The 16,161-nt window shown below is 40.1% G+C and overlaps 1 protein-coding gene across 3 annotated transcripts in view; it reads left to right on the top strand.

Annotated features, from left to right (window-relative positions):
- The first annotated feature begins 1,721 nt into the window (after positions 1-1,721).
- The window catches only part of TAB3 (TGF-beta activated kinase 1 (MAP3K7) binding protein 3), a 100,645-nt gene continuing 86,205 nt past the window's right edge, over positions 1,722-16,161 (top strand). For 2 of the 3 annotated variants that reach the window (XM_061178951.1, XM_061178949.1), the window contains exon 1: positions 2,174-2,343. The gene's annotated coding sequence lies outside the window, so the exon portion shown is untranslated. Of the gene's footprint in view, positions 1,790-2,173; positions 2,344-16,161 lie in introns of those variants that run through there. The other variant, XM_061178950.1, reaches the window with a different exon arrangement.

Raw genomic sequence — 16,161 nt, 5'->3', positions numbered from 1 at the left:
TACCTGCTTCTTTGACTTCAAGCTCCTCACTGGGGGCAGGACCCAATTGGGCGAGGGAAGAAATAATTTTAAGTCAAGATCTGAGTTTTGATTATTTTATGGGGCTGCTGGTTGTCCTCCCAACCTTTTTTCCAAAGTCATAGAATGTTTAGCTAGGGACAAGACTGCTTAGAACGAGACCCCATTTCCCAGTCTACCCTGCAGGTAGATACAGTAATATGATTAAGTGATGTTAACAACCCATGGATAGTGCCCTTAAAGAAAATGGGTAGGCCTGCCTTTTCCTAATGACTGGAATGTCATGTGGTGCTGAGCCATTCTGGACCAAATATACTAGGATGGCAATCTAGGGATGGCGGAGCAAGAAGACAGAAGGAGACTAACTCCTGCTCACTTTGTGGCTAGAGCTGCTGTTCCACTTTTGCCATGTAATAAGCAAAAGTCTCAGTGCCACACTACAGTACACATTTATTGCTCACTCATGGTTTTGAGAGTTGGCTGGGGCAGCTCTGTTTGGTACGAAACCCCGAACTTGAAGCAGGTTTTCTACAAATGTTTTAACACACTGGTTCCCACTACGCGTGGGTGTGTGACAGGAGCGAATGGCTCCCTTTCTGACCACATCCAGCTTCTAAAATGAGTGGTTCTCAACACTGGAGCTGCTCTGCTTCAGAATGTGGGCCGGGTTCAGCTCTGCTTTATGTGTCTCACTCTCATTCCCAGGCTGCAGGGAGACTGGAAGCTCTCAGGACAGTGGCAGTTCCTTCCCATAGCAGCAGTTGGATGCAGTTTGCAGTTTTCCCCACACTTGCAGACACAGCATCTGGAGCCTCCCTCGGAGACACCAGCATCGGCAGATGCTGCTTCCTCCTCAGAGGTCTGAGTTTCAGCTCCACAAGGTCCCTGGTCTAAATATCTAAATTGTGATGACTGTAATAATCCCAACTGCTTTCCTTGGTTCCACTAGTTCTAGGCATAGTAGCTGCTTCCTGCAGTTGCTACCTCAACAATATATTTAAGGGTTCTCTTCTTGCCTTTTTGGTTATATAATGATCAATTCTTTATATTAAATTCTCTCCGTGAAAATACTGGGGGTGGTTTGTTTCCTGACATCACCCCGACTGATTCACTGGACTAAATCCCATGACTGTGAGACTCCCCTCAAGAATTTTCTCTTTGATAGAGTATTTCATGACACCCCGCCTCCAATATCTGTCACTCCTCTCTGTACTCATTTCTATCACAGAATTCACTGTACTGAACTGTCATCATTGTTTTTTTCTCACCCATCTCCATCCTAGGCCAACAGATCCCTGAGGTCAGAGCACATCTGTTTCCTCAGTACCTGGCACATAGGAAACTCTGAAAAACAGAGAGTTTGAATGAATGAATAAATGAATGAGCGAGGAAAAATAAATCAGCAGCAGAAGCAGCTATTTTAGTATGAGATTTGGAAGGCTCATGTAGTGCCAAAATGAAAGAGAAAGTTAGATGGTGATCTGAGAAACAGGAGGGCTGTGGTTGCATACAGCAAGCGAACCGACAACAGGATGAAGGGGCAACTGAGGCTTTGCAAAGAATACTCGGTGACAGGGAGAGTAGGGAGAGGAAGGGGTCGGAGGACTCCCGGAGACGCCAAAGTGTGTAGGCTCTTCGTGCTCTGGAGGGATGACCAAGCCTTACGGGACGTCTCTCACTTCGCCTCCGGGTCCCGCCCAATCCTCTCCCTGGTTTCGGTCCTGGTTGCTCCGCCCCCTCCTTCTCCGCCCCGCGCTTCCAGAGGAAACAGGTAAAACACGGAGAACTGGGTCCTATTTCAGGGGCTGTTCTGGGCATGCGTCCTCGTCCTTCCGCGCGCAGGCGCAATAACTTTCGCCTGGTGCTGCACGTTTCCGATATGGGGTAGCGTTTGCTGTGAAGTCAGCTTAGGTTACCCTCATTGACCGCCTTTCCTGTGGGTCCCCGCCCTCCCGTGGTTGTGGGGGAAGCTTCGCGAGATCGCCATCAGCAGTCCCCCGGCGGCGCCATCTTTGTGCCTGGCGAGCGACGGCGCTCGACGCGAACCCTGAAGCCGGAGGTTCGCTTGCCAAGCTCTCGCCGAGACCGGATCCAGGAAACACGAGGCGGGTCTCGGTGGGAGGGACGCATTGAAGGAGGAGGGAGGAAAGGGGGCGGCGGCGGCGGCGGCTGCTCCTCCTCTCACCGGACCCGGGCCCCGCGCAGCGCGCACCCAAGGGGGGGGTCGGGCGGAGAAGCGGCGCCGGGGCCGGACCCCCCGTGGGAGCTGGCGACTGGCGTGAGGGCAAGGCGGCGGCAGCGGCGGACGGGGAGCAGCGGCTGCGGGTGAGTGTCCGCGAGGAGGCCCGGCACCTGCCCGAGCCGGGACGTCGGGGGTGGCCCTGGGGTCGTCCCGGTGACCCCTCTCCCGGGCGCTGGGCGTGTGCTGGTCTGCGGGTGTCCCGAGGGCTCGTCTCGGCCTGGGGCTGCGGCGGACTCCGGGAACTGCGGGGTTGCCGGAGGTTTGCGCAGGGCCTGGCGCGCCCGCGCCCTCCCGGGACGCCCCTGGAGGCCGAGGAGAGAGGGAGTGGCCGGGGGCCTGGGTTGGCCTTCGCCCCCCGAGCCGAGAGGGATGATGTCCTTCCTCGCCGGACCCTGGGCATTGCAAGTAGTGAACCTCTGTGGACTGGTTTCAAGCCCCAGCAAAGCGTTTGGGAATAAAGACTAGCAGCACCAAGGTTGGGGTTGTCGAGGGTGTTGAGAGACCTGGGGACGGTCAGTAGTGATAGTAGTAATTGTTCTGAAAGAGGTTTGCAAATGATTGTTGGCAGGTGTGGAGTAAGGAGAAAATACTGTCGACGTTCATTTAAAGAAGATCACACAAGCAGTCCTCTGAGGTCCAACAACAGATTAGAGTTATTCCCAGTTAGAATTCTATAATTTAGTGCTGTGTGCCGGCTTATTAAGGTGCCTAAAAGCAGGATTTGGGGGGATGGGATGGGGGACAAGGTGGGTTATAAAGTAAGCTGCATATAAAGTCAGAAGTTCATACCGTTGATGCAAAGCATTTATGTCCTTACTGAAACGTAATTTATTTAAATTGGTTAAGAAAACTTGTCACCTTTGGTCCAGACGGGGCTTATCAATTCCATGTTCATCAGCAACGTTTGTCAACCAGACAACAATTTTGGCATGTGATGTATTTATTTCTGGTTTGTAAAAGAACAAGAATGAATGGGAAAGAAAAACAATTTGACAAACTTAGCTTCTTTTCCACACTTTAGTGAAGGTAAATATTACATATGTGATTTTTATCTTTATATTTGACCGAACGTAATAATCTGTGTTCTGTCACTCTGAATTTTTTTCCACATGTTTCTTTGACACACTGTCAACACACTCTGTACAGTTTGTGTTGGAGCAAAGGGAGCTAACAATGAGTATTCAGGCACTGGGCTTGGTGGGTTATGTATGTTTGCATTTAATCCTCATAGCTACCCTGTGCTAAAGATGTTATCTTTGTTGTACAGATAAACACTAACCTCCAGTATTCTTCCGTAACTTTTCTGAGTAGGTCATATAGCTGGTAAATTGTGGAGCTAGAACTCAAACTCATGTGTGTCTGATTCTAGAATACGTGATTTTTCTACTATACTCTGCATAAGTGTATGTGCTGATTAATATACATTTTATGAAAATGGAAATTTTTGTTACAAAGAAACCTTTCAATTCTGTTGGTAATCTTAAAAGCTTTCAGTGTCCGTGGCTGAAGATAATCTCTTTTTTTTTTTTTCTTTGCAGATTTTTCCATTTTCTAGCCAGAGGTTAACATTTTAGCAGAAGTCTGCTGATTAGTGAGGATTCCTAGTAGTCGGTAGTGACCTATCTGAAATTCAAATGTTTTCAGTATCTTTGCCTTTAGTTTCAGCATGCCCAAGATACTTCAAAGATCAGATATCTTGTTTATTCTGGTCCTGAGTAGCTTTTCAAATTATATTACTAAAATAAAATATGAACTGTTTATAAGGATTTGAATTTGCTTCATCATAACGTGGAGGTTTACGCACACATACCCACCCACCCACCTTCTCCAGCAAGTGAAGTACTTGATAGCAGATGTTTTTCTTCTCTTTAATTTAGTACAGAGGTTTTGGACCCAGTTTGTGGTTTGCAGAAAATACAGCAGCTCTTCTGGGATCCAGCATAATCTTTTATGGGGCTAGGGAGTGAAAGACCTGAGACGCTGGTGAAACAGTAGAAACATCTTCGCAGTGCATGGTCATTGGTCACTTTTGTCCCCCACTGGTCTCTGCTCTTGCATCTTTGACTTGATGCTGAACTTGCCTACCTGGCCATTATCTCTGCTCAAGAGAGAGTTAAACTGGAAGAGTAGCCGCTGAAAGCTGAAATTAAAAAAAAAAAAAGAATGCTAAGTGCTGGCACTCATCCTCTACCAGGTCATTTGGTTAGGTTTACCTGTCGAATTAATTATCCCTGGCTGGAAGTTCTGGAAACATGGGCATAAGAGGCCGGAAGGAAAAAAAGTCCTGTGCTCCTCAGGACGCATCTGCTTATGTTTTATGGAGTTTGGAGCTTTGCTTGAAATATAATATCTTGAAGTCCTCATGGGCGATGTTTGGTAATGAAAGAGCAAGTTTTTCATAATAGTTATACTCCCAAGAAAGGGTTAAATATATTCCTTACTTGTGAAGGTAATTACCGTATTTGGGCTACTGAGGCGAAAAAATCAACAAATGATAATGTAACTGAGTGCTCACCAAGTAAATAAAAAAGCCTTTTTGAAATGATTTATATTGCCACTATATAAAGAAAAGACACCAGGAGATTGTCTCATATGTATTTAGAAGTTTATTTTCATACCTTCCTTATAATAAGCCTCAGTTTATTACCATGACCACAAATATTCATTTGTCTAAAAGTGAAATGGTCCTATGAAATTTTTGAGACTGTCAAAATGAATTAATCCTAAACATTTAAGAACATTTATTATAGTTTAATTTATTGGCAGTTCTATTAATTTATTTGTCTGACCCTCTAACATCCCACTTCTCTCCTGCTTCAAATTTCTCTCCTTCCTTTCCTTCCTCTCTTTCTGATGCTGTTCCTGCTGGTATCTGGAGCTTTCCATTAGTTCTCAATTGACACTGAAGTCTTCGGCAGAATGAATGATGACAAGGAGGGCAAGGAAACGACTCTGAGTCCACTCCCCTTCTCCAAACCCGTGTGCTCTAGGAGGTCAAGAGGGACCCGGACAAGAGCCCTTTACCCACTCCATTCTTTCTTGCAAAGGAGAATGAGAGTAGCCAGAGAGAGGGAGACAGTGTCAAGACCCTTGCCACGGTTTCTTTTCCTTCTCTCTCTGAAGCATTAAGGAGGAAAGTTTGTAAAAGCCCATCTGCTGCAGGAGTAGCCACTGTTCCCTCATTGTCTTCTGCAGCCCACCCCGACCCTCACACACTTTTTCCTTGCTCCTTTTAGCTGCCATCCCACCCTTCATCCTTTGTTCCCAAGTAGGTCGTGCCTTCCTCATCCCAGGATCTCCTTCCACTACAGCTCTGCCTTTTTGTCCTTCTAACTCTGAAGCCTGATACACTGTCGACTGCCCTCTTTCATGCCTTTCCTCCGCCTTGGCCTTGATCATGGAAGCCTAGGCCTGTGGTCCTAGGGGAGCTGACTCCCAGTTAGAGGAGGGAAGAATTCTTTTTTACTTCCAAGGCTTAGTGGGGCAGGGATATTCTTTTATTCTAAGTTGACTGTTAAATGGGTTTTCCCATAGAAACATTGCCCATGCAGGTTCGGTATTTTATTATACCTGTAACCTTATGGGTGTTTAAGCTTTAGTGGACTAGCTTGGAAACCTGGCACCTTAGATCTTTGTTTCCTGGGAAGGCAAGTTCTGAGGTTCAAGTAGGTGATTGAAAAAAACAGCTTGTGCTCCAGAAGTTGTTAGGGGTTGCATGCTTTTTGTTAATTACTCATGGGATGGTAGGGAGCACAGGTTAAGCTATCCAAAGTGATCTGTTATGTGGATCAGGTGGCTCTTCTGGGAGATAAACTGTTAGTCTTTTTAGATGGTCAGCGGAGAATTTCTGAATTTAGGCACATGTTTTGAAATACAATTGAAGTTCAGTCTATCCCAGGTTAATGTTTGTGGTGAATGTTTGTCCTTAGAGCAGATGTTACAGTGTTGTGGAAAAAACAGAATTTTTCTTTGTCATAAAAGGAATATGTTGTTCCCGCTATTTCTTGCTGCTGTTCTAAAACTTTTCAAGGGTATTGGAACTCTTGCAGTTATTTTACCCAAGTTTACTTAGTGGTAAACATGGACAGTGTTTTTTTTTTTAATCAAAAGATTTTAAAGTAAAGTTTTATTAGTTTGTTGTTGAAGTTGCATGCTGTTACCACCGTTTGTATGGTTCAAACAATTGAGGGATTTCAAAGTGATAAAAGCAAAGCAAAATACATTTAGAATTTGTTACCCATAAATGTGTTCAGTCTTAGCTTGGTTGAAGGACATATTTCTAATAAAAGGCGAGATGGGACCTTTTTTTCTTTGTCTCCAAACCAATCTTGTTTTCAAAATGAATTTGAGTTAAGTACTGTTTATTTTAAGAGTTTACTAGATTATTTAATTACACACAGATTGCAGTGGTTAAAAATAAAATCTCTAGGGGTAAAATGCTCAAATGTTCAGATCTTACTTTTGACACTAACTAGCTCTGTGATCTTGGGCAAGTTGCTTAATCTCTGACCTGTTTCCTCATTTTTGAAATTGGGATAGTGTAATATCTACCTCACAGGATTTTCATGAGGATTAAATGAGCCAGAGGATGTACAGTATTTAGAACATGCCTAGCAATGGTAAATGCTCAAAAAGAGTTAGTTCTTCTTGCTATTATTATTACTTTGTCATCATCATTATTACTGCTGCTATTACTACTTTAGCTACCTTCTGATATAACACCCCTTCTGTTCTGGGTGTGTGTTTGTGTGTGTGTAAGATATATTTATTTATTTGTTAATAATTTTTAAGTGCAAAGCTTAGGGGGGGCCAGGGAGAGCAGTATATGCATTGCTGGATACATCCAAAATTGGCCATAGTGCAGGAAATTCATAAAATATTAAACTGATTTTTTTCAGTAACACCATTTCTATTGTGTTAGGTATAAGGAACTGTGCCACTTTGACGTTATGAGCAAAACTGGATTATTTTAGTAATCGTAGTCTTTATTAAAATTTGTTTAACTATAAGGCCAGAGTCTGTGTAGACAGAGCCTTAATTTCTAAATGGTTCATTTATAAGACTTTCTTTTAGGAAGTCAGCACCATTTTCCCACAGAAATAATGTCACATATGGCATTTAGATTCCCAGGCCAGCCCAGCATATCTGAATTTGAAGACTGATAGTACTATAAAAACTAACTTCTACGTATAACAGTGTCTCAACAAGAATATGCACTGAGTGCATCAGGTACTGAAAGATTATGAACACAATCTTGAAGATGGCGTGGTGGGGTCACATTCCTTCACGATTCCAGCAAGAACTCCCAAGCCTTGGGCCGAGGGCTTTCTTCTGGTGGAGGCTAAGGACAGGGTAAGTAGTGGGACCTGGTCTCTAGAAGGCAGGAGCTTTTTCCTGGCTTGGCTCCTCAAAAAGCTGTGTAGTGTAGTGGTTGCCCTCAGTCTCTGTTCCATCACTTACAGAACTTCTCATATGTAAAATGTGGATATAAGTACTGCCTATTTTACAAGGTTCTTGGGAGGATTAAATGTGTTAATATATATAAAGCAGTTAAAACGGTACCTGGCCCATTGGTGGGTGCATGAGAAATGTTATATATATATTATTAAGCTTTACTGTTTTAGGACTGCTAGAATACCCCTCTCTACTTGGCTGTCCACTGCCCATATCTGTTGTACTTAATATTTATTTATTTATTTGTTTGTTTATTTATTTGGCTGCGCCGGGTCTTAGTTGCAGCATGCGGGATCTTTAGTTGCGGCATGTGGGATCTAGTTCCCCGACCGAGGATCGAACCCGGGCCCCCTGAATTGGGAGCGCAGCGTCTTAGCCACTGGACCAATAGAGGGAAGTCCCTCTTTTGTACTTAAAAAGGATTATTCTCCTCCCTTTCCACTGAGAAATAGTTTCATAGCTTTTCATTTTCATCCCTGCCTAAAGTAAGCATCTTTTTTTGTGTGTGTGTTTGTGGCTTTTCTGGGTTTTATTTTATTTAGTAATATTGGAGAAATAGGTGGCATTTAAAGAGTCCCTTCTGGGAACCTCTCCTCATCCCCTTTTTAGGCTTCGTAGGGATGTGGAGACAACATTGCTTGAAGATACTGACTGTGGACATGTGATTGGGTCAGAATTGAGGTGCAAACTTTTGACTTTTGGTAATTCTCGCTGAGTTATTTTTTTTAAAAATAGGCAAAAATAGTACAGAATTCCATATACCTTTCATCCAGGTATACGTAGTGATGGTACGTTTGTCAAAACTAAGACACTAACATTGGTATATTATTATTAGCTAAACTGATTTTATTTGATTTCACTAGTTTTCCCACTAATGTCCTTTTCTGTTTTAGGATCCATTCGAGGGTACCATGTTGCATTTAGTTGTTAGGTCATTTTTAATCTTTAGTGAATAAGTTTCTGTGGCCATAAAACCACTTTCTGATGTAAGCTTTCTGCAGGTCCTCAAAAGGCCAGGTGTTTCCCCTGGGGTTGGCAAGTTCAGGGATTCATCTTGGCACTGAACTTTATAGTTTGAAATGAGGAGTCCTATGATAGAGGAAAGAATGCTATGGTGTTAGGGTGGAGACTAAAGCATTTTTATAATTTAAAAATATGTTGGACTAAATGGGTTTTATGTACTGTTCACTTTTGGTGGATTTAGCTTCAGAATGACGACATTCTTTTTAAAATGTTAAAGATATATAAAAAGCATACTTCATATTGGATGTAGAAGCTAACTGGAATGAATTGCAGAAAGTACTTATAATTTTGATTGAGAAATTAATATTAAGTTAGTACAATAATTTGTTACTAATTTAGCACATTTGTTTGTATGTGTTGGCTTCAGTTTGTGGTCATGATTGATTTTATTTTGTCTTTTTCAGGGTACAGTATGCTATAGGTGCCATTGTCATTCTAAATTGTGACATATGCCTTAAGATTGATGTCACAGTCATCACTTAGTGTAAACAGAAAGTTATCTGTTAGGTTGCACATCATGAGCTTTACTTTAGAAAGTCTTATCTTTTCTGCCCCAGAAACAGCTTTTGGCTATTAGTCATGGATGGCAAAGAAATTAATTTTGAGTTGGTAAAATTTGGATGAAAATGTTTCAATTGAATATGGTATGTATTGAGGGACACTGTCAGTAAACAAGTACTCTTGGTGGGTGGAAATCCCCTAGAACTTAGAGAAAATTGGCGGAGGGCAGAACTTAATTAAATAGTTTCAGTTGTTTCTACTTATCAAGAGCTGCTTATGACCTTGGACAAATCACCCAACTTCAAAGGACGTTGGTTTCTTCGTTTGTATATAAAATTAGGAGATTTGACTAGATGTGTGAATCTATTCATTTCTAAGATTTGAAAGACCCTTTTATTTAATAAAAACCTACTGAAACTATATTCAATATCCTGTGATAAACCATAATGGAAAAGAATGTGGGGGGAAAAAAAAAAAGAATGTGAAGAAGAATGTATATATATATATATATATATCACTGAATCACTTTGCTGTACTGCAGAAATTAACAAAACATTGTAAATCAACTGTACTTGAATAAAATAAATTTAAAAAAAACCTGTAAGGTCAAGTTGCTTGTCTTGGATCTTTATGAATCAGCATTAGTCACTAATCTAGATACAAATCAGTTTATCTTTCAGGGTTCAAATAGTTTCAAACCATTGTTACTGTAAGTTTGAGAGTCTCTAGTTGGTTTGACAGCTCTATCAATATTTTTTGGTAATTAGCATGTTGTCTAATACCTGCTTTTTTAGTTTTTGTTAGTTATTTAATTTCTGTGCTTTGACCTGAGGTAGTGGACTTCAAACTTTTTTGCTCTCATATCCCCTAACCAATTTTGAAAAATAGGTACTCTTTCACATTTAAAAAATTATTAAAATTTAATATATGTACAGAAAGCACACATCAAAAAATTATTAAAATTTAATATATGTACAGAAAGTACACATCAGTAGTGAACAGTTTAGTGAATATTCACAAACTGAGCACACTTGTGTACCAGCAGCCAGATCAAGAAAGTGAACATGACCAGCCACTTTCAGAAGCCCCTTTTGTTTGCCCTTTTGGTCACTTGCCGCCCTATCATCCCCCTGCCATTTCCATGACTTTTTTTTTTTAATTTAATTTTATTTATTATTTTATTTTTGGCTGCATTGGGTCTTCGTTGCTGCGCGAGGGCTTTCTCTAGTTGCGGTGAGCGGGGGCTACTCTTTGTTGCGGTGCGCGGGCTTCTCATTGCGGTGGCTTCTCGTTGCAGAGCACGGGCTCTAGGCGCGTGGGCTTCAGTAGTTGTGGCATGCGGGCTCTAGAGCGCAGGCTCAGTAGTTGTGGCACACGGACTTAGTTGCTCCGTGGCATGTAGGATCTTCCCGGACCAGGGATTGAACCCCTGTCCCCTGCATTGGCAGGTGGATTCTTAACCACTGCGCTACCAGGGAAGCCCTTCCCTGACTTTTAACATCATAGATTAGGTTTGCCTACTTTTGTATTTTATATAAATGGAATCCTACTGTACTCTGTTTTGCAGCATTATGAATGTGAGATTTATCTATATTGTGTATAGTTGTTAACTATTCCTTCTCATTACTGTGTATTTCATTATGTGAATATATCATTATATATCATTCTGTTGTTGACGGGTATGTAGGTGGGTCTCAGTTTTTGGAGAATGTCTTTGTTGACCTTGGAGTGGGCAAAGATTTCTTAAACAGGACTTTTTCAATGATACATATTTGTTTTAGAGTTGTGACTAGAGAAAGAATGAGAAAACTGGCTTACTTTAATATGGGCATCTAAACAGTTTTGAAAATATTAATATATAGTAAAAATCTTTTAGTCTGTAAATCTTAGGGAAAGTGTCAGATTTAAAACTAGATCTAGGTGACTGAGGTTTGTGCTTTTATAACTGTTTTGGGTTGTATTCCTTCAGAAATGTGTCATGTACTCCCTTGCCTATTTTGACTTGCTGATTTGTAGAAGTTCTTTACTGTATGCTAGAAATGAGCCCTCACTCACTGCAAGGGCATGCTTTTTCATTTTTAATGTGTCTTCTGATAAACCAAAGTTTTTAATTTTAATGTAGTCTGATTTATCAATGTTTTCTTTTATGTTTAAACTAGACATCAGGTTCAGTTTAAAATATCCTTTCCTATCCCAAGGTCATGAAGATATTCTCTGTCATCTTCCAGAAACTTTATTGTTTTAGTTTTCTTATATAGGTCTAACATCTACCTGAAAGTAATTTTTGTGCATCGTGTGAGGAAGAGGACAATATTACTTTTTTCCATATGGATAGCTAATTGGCCCAGCACACTGTCTTTTCCCTACTATTGTCAGGAATCAGATATTCCTGTGTCTCTGGTTGTGCTTCTCGGCTGTCTGTTCTGTTCCATTGGTCCTTGCACTGATGCCACACTGTCTTCTTTACTGTAGCTTTATCGTAAGTCTTGGTGTTCAGTAGAACAAGTTCTTCCACCCAATTGTCCTTTGAGAGCATCTTGGCTATTCTTGGCCCTTTGCACATTTATGTGAATTTTAGTATCATCTTGGAACTTCCCACACATCACACATACACACACTGACACAACATACTGAGGGATTTTGACTGAATTTGCATGGAATCTATAGAGCAATTTAGGAAGAATTGACAACTTTATCATGTTGCTTTCTAATTCATGAACATGATATACCACTCCATTTATTTAGGTCCTCTTTAATTTTTCTCAATAATGTTTATAATTTTCTCCAAAAGTCATTCACAACTTTTGAGAGTTTTATTCCTAGATCTTGATATTTTTTGATATTGTAAGTTTTTATAGATTTCATTTGTTTGTAAAAATACGATTGACTTTTGTATATCAAGCTTGTATCTATCAGTTGTGCTAAACGTTTATTACTTTTAAGAATTTATCTTTTAGAATCTTGTTTTTTCCTTTCAAACTGTTACACCTTTGTTTCTTAGTGTTCTGACTAATACTTAGATTATAACATAAACTAAGTGAATAGAAGTGGTAGTAGAGGGCACTATTGTCTAGTTCCCTTTCTCAAAGGGAAAACTTTCAACATTTCTCTAAATATGATACTTGGTGTAATTTTTTCCCTGTTACTCTATTAAAGTTTCATTCTGTTCTTGATTTGGTAAGAGCTCATATCATGAGTGATACTCGATTTTATCAAATGCTTTTCCTATTGTTAATATATTATTTTGCTTCTCGAATCAAATTATATCGATAGATTTCCTAATGCCAAATCAACTTTGCATTCCAGGAATAAACCGAATTTGGTCATTATCACATTTTCCTCTTACTTAACATAGGAACTTTGTATCTTTGTTCTTGAGTGAGATTGGCCTCTAATTTTGTTTTATTGTCCAGTTTTGGCAGACTTGTAAAATGAGTTAAGGAATGTACCTGCTCTTTCTTTAAAAAAATTTTGTTTTTCCTATTTATTTAAACTAAAACAAAACAAGTTCACCCATTTCTTCCACTCCCACCTCTTGCAATCACAAATCTGTTTTCTCTATGAGCTTTTTTTTTCTTTTTAAGATTCTGCATATAATAGAGCCCATATGACTTTGCATATAATAGAGACCATATGATGTTTTCTTCCTCTGACTTTTTTCACTTAGCATAATGCCCTTGAGGTCCATCCATGTTGTCACAAATGGCAAGGTTTCATTCTTTTCTAAGGCTGAATAATACACCACAGTTTCCTTTATCCATTCATTCCTTGATGGACCCTTAGGTTGTTTCCATATTTTGGCTATTTTATAATTTATATAATGCTGCAGTGAACATGGGGGTGCATATAGCTTTCCAAATTAGTGTTCTTGTTTTCTTTAGATAAATACCCAAACATGGAATTGCTGGATTTGTATGGTAGTTCTATTTTTGATATTTTTGAGGAACCTTCATACTGTTTTCCATAGTGGCTGCACTAATTTACATTACCACCAACAGTGCACAAGGGTTCCCTTTTCTCACATCCTTGCCAGCACTTGTTATTTCTTGTCTTCTTGATAATAGTCATTCTGAGAGGTGTGAGGTGGTATCTCATTGCGGTTTTGATTTGCATTTCCCTGATGATTAGTGATGTTAAGCACCTTTTCATGTACCTTTTGGCCATCTATATGTCTTCTTTGGAAAAATGTCTATTCACATCTACCCATTTTTTAATCAGATTGTTTTTTTTCCTGTTGAGTTGTGAGTTTTTTTGTATGTTTTGAATATTAGTCCGTTATCAGATGTATGATTTGAAAATATTTTCTCCCACTCTGTAGGTTGCCTTTTCATTTCTTGATGTTTCCTTCACTGTGCAGAAGCGTTTTTGGTTTGATGTAATCCCACTTGTTTAGTTTTGCTTTTGTTGCCTTTGCTTTTGGTGTCAGATCCAAACAATGATCACCAAGACCTATGTCAATGAGCTTACTGCCTATGTTTTCTTCTAGGAGTTTTATGGTTTTGGGTCTTACAGTCATGTCTTTAATCCATTTCGAATTAATTTTTGGGTATAGTGTAACATAGTGGTCCGTTTATTGTTTTGCATGTGGCTGTCCAATTTTCCCAACACCATTTATTGAAGAGACTCATTTTCCCATTGTATATTCTTGGCTCCTTTGTCATAAATTAGTTGACCCTATATGTGTGGGTTTATTTCTGGACTCTGTACCACTGATCTATGTGTCTGTTTTTATGCCAATTCCATACTGTTTTTTTTAAATTAAATTATGACTTTGATATTCATCCTGTCCTCAACTCTGAGGTCCTTTTCAACGGTACCACCACTATGTATATCAGGACAGCTAAGCTCAAAACAGTCCCTGAAAAACAGCACAAAGACCCAAGTCCGAAACAGAGGTCACAGGGTGGGAGTGGAGGAGCGCCTAAGCCATTTTTCAGGACGTGTATTACTTTTTTTTTTTTTAACATCTTTATTGGAGTATAATTGTTTTATAGTGGTGTGTTAGTTTCTGCTTTATAATAAAGTGAATCAACTATACATATACATATATCCCCATATCTCCTCCCTCTTGCATCTCCCTCCCTCCCACCCTTCCTATCCCACCCCTCTAGGTGGTCACAAAGCACCGAGCTGATCTCCCTGTGCTATGTGGCTGCTTCCCACTAGTTATGTTTTACATTTGGGGGTATATGTAAGTCCATGCCACTCTCTCACTTCATCCCAGATTATCCTTCCCTCTCCCTATGTCCTCAAGTCCATTCTCTATGTCTGCATCTTTATTCCTGTCCTGCCCCTAGGTTCTTCAGAACCTTTTTTTTTTTTTTTAGATTCCATATATATGTGTTAGCATACGGTATTTGTTTTTCTCTTTCTGACTTCACTCTGTATGACAGACTCTAGGTCCATCCACCTCACTACAAATAACTCACTTTAGTTTCTTTTTATGGCTGAGTAATATTCTATTGTATACATGTGCCACATCTTCTTTATCCATTCGTCTGTGGATGGACACTTAGGTTGCTTCCATGTCCTGGCTATTGTAAATAGAGCTGCAGTGAACATTGTGGTACATGACTCTTTTTGAATTATGGTTTTCTCAGGGTATATGCCCAGTAGTGGGATGGCTGGGTCGTATGGTAGTTCTATTTTTAGTTTTTTAAGGAGCCTCCATACTGTTCTCCATAGTGGCTGTATCAATTTACATTCCCACCAACAGTGCAGGAGGGTACACTTTTCTGCACACCCTCTCCAGCATTTATTGTTTGTAGATTTTTTCATCATGGCCATTCTGAATGGTGTGAGGTGACACCTCATTGTAGTTTTGACTTGCACTTCTCTAATGATTAGTGATGTTGAGCATTCTTTCATGTGTTTGTTGGCAGTCTGTATATCTTCTTTGGAGAAATGTCTATTTAGGTCTTCTGCCTATTTTTGGATTGGGTTGTTTGTTTTTTTGATATTGAGCTGCATGTAAATTTTGGAGATTACTCCTTTGTCAGTTGCTTCATTTGCAAATATTTTCTCCCATTCTGAGGGTTGTCTTTTCATCTTGTTTATGGTTTCCTTTGCTGTGCAAAAGCTTTTCAGTTTCATTAGGTCCCATTTGTTTATTTTTGTTTTTATTTCCATTTCTCTAGGAGGTGGGTCAAAAAGGATCTTCCTGTGATTTATGTCTTAGAGTGTTCTGCCTATATTTTCCTCTAAGAGTTTTATAGTGTCTGGCCTTGCATTTAGGTCTTTGATCCATTTTCAGTTTATTTTTCTGTATGGTGTTAGGGAGTGTTCTAACTTCATTCTTTTACATGTAGTTGTCCAGTTTTCCCAGCACCACTTACTGAAGAGGCTGTCTTTTCTCCGTTGTATATTCTTGCCTCCTTTATCAAAAATAAGGTGACCATATGTGCGTGGGTTTATCTCTGGGCTTTCTGTCCTGTTCCATTGATCGATATTTCTGCTTTTGTGCCAGTACCATGTTGTCTTCATTACTGTAGCTTTGTAGTATAGCCTGAAGTCAGGGAGCCTGATTCCTCCAGCTCCGTTTTTCTTTCTGAATATTGCTTTGGCTGTTCGGGGTCTTTTGTATTTTCACACAAATTGTGAAATTTTTTGTTCTAGTTCTATGAAAAATGCCATTGGTAGTTTGATAGGGATTGCATTGAATCTATAGATTGCTTTGGGTAGTATAGTCATTTTCACATGATGTTGATTCTTCCAATCCAAGAGCATGGTATATTTCTCCATCTGTTTGTATCATCTTTAATTTCTTTCATCAGTGTCTTATAGTTTTCTGCATACAGTTCTTTTGTCTCCTTAGATGAGTTTATTCCTCGGTATTTTCTTCTTTTTGTTGCAGTCGTAAATGGGAGTGTTTCCTTAATTTCTGTTTCAGATTTTTCATCATTAGTGTATAGGAATGCAAGAAA

Source organism: Eubalaena glacialis, chromosome X (assembly GCF_028564815.1).
Source record: "Eubalaena glacialis isolate mEubGla1 chromosome X, mEubGla1.1.hap2.+ XY, whole genome shotgun sequence".
NCBI lineage: Eukaryota > Metazoa > Chordata > Mammalia > Artiodactyla > Balaenidae > Eubalaena > Eubalaena glacialis.
The sequence above is the reverse complement of the archived record's forward strand: the minus strand, read 5'-3'. Positions and strand labels throughout refer to the sequence as shown.